We start from the raw sequence: 6000 nt of genomic DNA on the forward strand, positions 1-6000 counted from the left end.
ACTACAAACCGATACCTAAGATCCAGTGAAAAATCTCTCCTCTCCATCACCAAGGCTAACAATAATGCAGGAAAGCGCTCTACTCCCACACCGTTGCCAGAAATTGGAACTCTCTTCCCTATCTGTGTCCACTGCCCCTCCACATCCATATTCAAAAACTCCCTCAAATCGCACCTTCTTAGTACATGGTTATGCCCTTGTATCACATAACCCTACCCATACTACTATTAACTCCCCAAATTCCTCTCTGATCACATGCTGGAGCTCTGATCCCCTGTAGGCTTGGTCATCTGAAAGGGTACTTTTAACTGTAGAATCTTACTTGATATATTTTCTTTTCTTACCAAAGTATGACTGACATTGTCTTTTTACCCATGTTCTATATCTTTTACCTGGAGTGTTTTTATTAATTCTTGTTGTATTACTATGCTCAGCATACATGATGTAACCTGTTTTGTGTATTATGCTGGATGTACTGTATTTGTATAACTTGATGTTGGAGCTTTTCTCCCCGGGCCTCCACTGAAAATGGACCTGGTCCAGTCGGAATTTCCCGGTTAACAAATGTAAAATAAAATAAATAAATAAATAAATAAATATACCCTGCAGAAACAGTATGCTACCTGTAGGTGTACAACACAAAGGTCTGCACTGCAATACAAACTACCTGGACTCAATTCACACATTCAATACAGACAGGCATACTGGGCATGCTCAGACACACAGAGAAATGAAGGCAATGTCAGTCAACAACATACTGAAAGGTCATACTGGGCATGCTCACACACACAAACAAATGAAGGACATGTCTGCAAACACCAGTGGACCAGACATATCTGGCAGTCACAGATGTTAGTGCAGACACTCCTCAGTATGCACAACTCATGCTTTGCACACACACTGGATAGGACTACAGACATATATCTAAGGACAACACACTATAATAAGCCAAAGGTAGACATACATAGATGGGTGGAAGAGGGTGACTGCAACAAGGAGCCTTCCAGGCCTGTCCCACCCAGCACGCAGCCAAAGGGCCACAACCATATGAGGTTCAGATGTCACTCACTGTAGATACTAGCCACAAGTATCTGTCAGCATTACAGACTATATGGTGCAAGTACTAGCTGTGCAACATGACTGTACAAGGAAGTAGCCATCTAGCAGCTGTATACATGTACCTGTGAAATATGTCCCTGTGTGTGCACGCATCTGGTGTGTCAACCTCTAGATGAATGGGTTATTGCCCATGCACACACACTGCCCTCCCCATAGCCCTACTATGACAAGTCTGCTGAGGACATCCACTGTAAAATACACCTTTGTGAGAGTTGTAGCTCAGTAATCTCCATGGCACGTCCTATAACTGCATACTGCTGTAGTGTGATAAACTAGTTAGGTTGGAGTTCCAATCCCAGACATAGCAACTGTGTGTGTGTGTCTGTCTGTGTAGAGAGCAATGCTTTTTAGGGTAGTCACACTCCCTACAATTCAAATGCTCTACTTTGGTAAAACTGCTGATGGCATCCACCTAGAAATACATATCTGGGAAGACTGTAGCACAGTAATCTCAGTAGCATGTCCCATAACTGAGTACCACTTTAAAATAGTTAGGTAAGAATTCTAATCCCAGACTTGGCAAGTGTGTGTGCATGTGTGTCTGTCTGTGTAGAGAGCAATGCTTTTTAGGGTAGTCACACTCCCTACAATTCAAATGCTGTACTTTGGTAAGACTGCTGATGTCATCCAACTAGAAATACATCTCTGGTAAGGTTGTAACCCAGTTATTTCAATAGCGCATCCCAAAACTGCATACCTCTGTAGCGTGATAAAATAGTTAGGTAGGAGTTTTAATCCCATACTTGCAAGTTTGTGTGGTCTGTCTGTCTGTGTAGAGAGCAATGCTTTTTAGGGTAGTCACACTCCCTACAATTCAAATGCTCTACTTTGGTAAGGCTGCTGATGTCATCCACGTAGAAATACACCTCTGGGAAGGTTGTAGCCCAGTAATCTCCATAGTGTGTTCCATAACTTAATACAGCTATAGTGCGATAAAACAGTTAGGTAGGAGTTCTAATCCCAGACTTGGCAAATGTGTGTGTGTGTGTGTGTGTGTGTGTGTGTGTGTGTGTGTGCGTGTGTGCGTGTGTGCGTGTGTGTGTGTGTGTGTGTGTGTGTGTGTGTATGTGTAGAAAACAATGCAATTTAGGCTGGTCATACTCAGTACAATTCAAATGCCCTACTTTGGCAAGACTGCTGATGTCATTCACTGTGAAATACACCTTTGGGGAAGGAGCACTCCTGCAATCCCTGTGGTACATCCTATAACAGCATCATGATGCAGTGTGATATAGAACTCTGGTAGGAGTTCTAGTCCCACACATGGCAGTTGTGGACATTGTGTGTGTGTTTCTATATCTGTGTAGGGAGCAATGCATTTTAGGCTAGTCACACTCATTACAATTCAAATGCCCTACTTTGGAAATCCTGCTGATGTCATTCACTGTGAAATACACTTTTGAGGAAGGGGCACTCAAGCAATCCCCGTGGTGCATCCTATAAGAGCATCATGCTGTAGTGTGATATACAACTCTGGTAGGAGTTCTATGCTCACACATGGCAGTTGTGGACATTTTGTGTGTATTTCTATGTCTGTGTAGAGAGCAATGCATTTTAGGCTAGTCACACTCATTATAATTCAAATGCCCTACTTTGGCAATCCTGCTGATGTCATTCACTGTGAAATACACCTTTGGGGAAAGAATACTCCAGTAATCTGGTGCGTCCTGTAATGGTGTAGTGCTGTAGTGTAATATACTAGTTAGGTAGGAGTTCTAATCCCAGACATGACAGGCATGTGTGCGCACTTGTGTTTGTCATTCGTATCCTGTGTGGAGGAGGGTGCAATTGTGGACTCAGTGTGGATCGGGTTTTGAAAACTTCTGATATGGTGGGCCAAGTATACATCACAATGACCACAGTATAAGGATAACAGATGTGAAATAGCTGAGAGGCTGGGGTGCAAATCCATACTCCTAAATGTGATATCAATGCCAGCTGAACTATGTCAGCAATCCTTGTATTACCTAGGGAACACTCTCAACCCATGTCTCATACACACACACACACACACACACACACACACACACACATACTTGCCTAGGCAACAGCCACTATGTTGATAGTACCCTGCATATTGCCCACTGATAGTAACCATGGTGTGATTGCAGTGGGCTACATGGCACCCTGTCCATCAGTCCAATAGGCATGTACATGCTGACAGTGCACCTCCCCCATGTTCCCCACTGGACATCTGCAACACCTGTAGTGCCATCAAATGTGACCCACAAAAGACATGCCGTGCCTGAAACACAAGCCATGTATGGACAGATGTCACTGACACCAAGGAGCACTGGTATCATGCTATCAGTGTAGGTGCAGGGTCAACCTGCTGTCCATTAACAGTTCCTGCCACATAAGACAGGACTGACACATCTGATGATAACACTCTGTGTACACAACATGGGCCAGACACCCCAGGTACAGTTCCACATGTCACTGTACATGCATGTAGGAGGTGTGCACATCCTAGGCATTGTCCATATCATGGTCTAAGGAAGACATACATGGAAAGCAATGCACAGCATTGGCCACATGCAATAGTCACCCAGGTGACTGGATGGTGAATACAATACCCACCTGTGTGGGCAATTCCAGACACTACACCCTTGAGCCATATTGCAGACCATTGTCATGTGGCCTGATGCCAAGTTATACCCATCACCTAGCCTTGTAGAGCCATCTGGCACTGTCGACCACAACATACCCATGGAGCAGTGCATCCATGCATGTCATTACTGGCACCTGTGTTTGTGTGTGTGGTGTATGATACGTATGACCACATTCACAATCACTACAATCCCCATTAGCATGCTGTCTGATGTCAGACACAACCACATACCCTTTGCACATATAACCTCCATATGACCCCTGTGGTGCATGTGATACCTGCACAGTACTGTGTTGTGGCAATCCCACTAGTGATGAGTTGTATTCCTGGCCCTGTCAAGTGTGTCATTGTGTGTGCATCCCTGTGAGAATGTGGCTGTGTTCACGCTGACACCTGTTCATGTGGACAGGCATGTGTACTACACCTACCACATAGATACCATATCCCTGTTGCAGATGTCACTCACCATCACATATATTTTCTGAGGGCTCCCCAGCATGTAACATATGTGGTGCATCCACTAACTGCATGGACATGTGATAGCACTACATAGTCATCAGGAGTTTGATACTCTGTACTGGTAGGTGTGTGACACAAACTGGCTTAGTGTTTTACTCTCCCACCCATCCCTGGCTTTTCTGTGCCTCTGTCTGCCTCTGTCTGCCTCTCTCACTCTCTCTCTAGTGGATGTGGAGACTTACACCTGCATTGCTTAGGCAGCAGCATGTGTATTTTAAGTGATTCTAAGGATGAGCTGATGGCCTCTGCACGAATTTCAGCCCTCCTCTAGCTGATTGCATGTGGAACAGCTGTGGTAAAATTCCCATAGCCAGTTGCATGGAAACACACACCAATATCTAGGAACATCATGTTGGTGTTGGGCCTTTCATTCACTGTGAGCAGGAACTCGATCTGTTTTTTGGCAAACAGCATATCAGATGGATTGGGGATTTACCTCTAACAACATACACTATGGAAACAGACCAACACACATGCGGGAGATGTGCCTGACCTGTCTACAGACTGTAAGTACTGCTATACAGCATTTGGAGTAATGTTGGTTTAAAGGTGTGTGTGTGGATATGGCTGTCCTACATGTTTTAATAACTGCCATGTCAGTACTATGTTTATGAGGGAACATCCATCTGTAGGGTCATCTGCAGACTGGCCAGTGTGTGGTGCCTTTTGTTTCAGGTGTTACCCACAGAGCACCTGTCTGTGAACTGCAGAAGGTAGTGTGAGGATTTCCATCTGTAGATGGTGACAGCCATGAGAGTTACTGACTTCATATCCCTCATAGGACATATGTTGCAACAAACCCAGTTACAACAGTAAATGTATGAGGTTATCACAGCAACATGTCAATGTTGGCCCTGTGTATGTGCCTCCAGCCACAACTCTGTCAACCTTTGTACATATGTCATGCAGTAAGTGGTGCATATGTGCTGTACACCATAATTAGTGACATCATATCTGATAACATGCCAGTGAGATGTCAGACTGCTACACATGTTATGTATAGTAGGAGTTATGTTTGATGACATAACCTGGACATTCTGTCGTTGTGTGTACAGTACTGAGGTCTGTGTACATATGGTGATTGCAGGTAGTGTGTGTATTGTTATTATGCACCTTGGCCTGTGTACAGACTGTGGTAGATGACATTGTTCTTGGTCCTGTTCTATTTGATGTTACATGCTACTGCACTGTATGTTACCCTATTGGCTGACATGTTTGTAGGGCCATACACGCACATGTCCCATACCACAGACAGGCATTGGAGCACACTGTGTAGCAGCCCAGTATATGTAGGGTTGGTGTGTGAGTGGCACATATGAGGTTAGTGTTGAACAGATAGTCCATTTACTGTAATGATATACTAGCATACCATACGTGGCTGTGTTCACATTGGTTGCAGTTATGCACTTTCACACAGGTGTATGTTACTCTGTGCTATGGCATGCCTGTAGAGCTTGCTATACATGGAGGTGCATGTGCATTCCCCCATAGGAAATGTAAGCCAATGTTGAGCCGGGGTGTCTGTAGCCTGCACAGTGCTTTGTTACATGCCTAGCAGCTTAGTGTACTTACACAGTGAGATGTAATGTCCAGATACATGCCAGATGTACTGCCGCCGGGCCACCGTAACAGTCATACAGTCATGTATGTCAGACAGAGCAGTGGGATGCTGTACAGATGTTTGTCAATATCTAGTGGGTAGTATGTAGCCATGGCACCTCTGTACCAGTGGTTAGTATGTGGCAGGACAG

This window comes from Protopterus annectens, chromosome 5.part1, assembly GCF_019279795.1.
Source record: "Protopterus annectens isolate FY-2018-M chromosome 5.part1, PAN1.0, whole genome shotgun sequence".
NCBI lineage: Eukaryota > Metazoa > Chordata > Ceratodontiformes > Protopteridae > Protopterus > Protopterus annectens.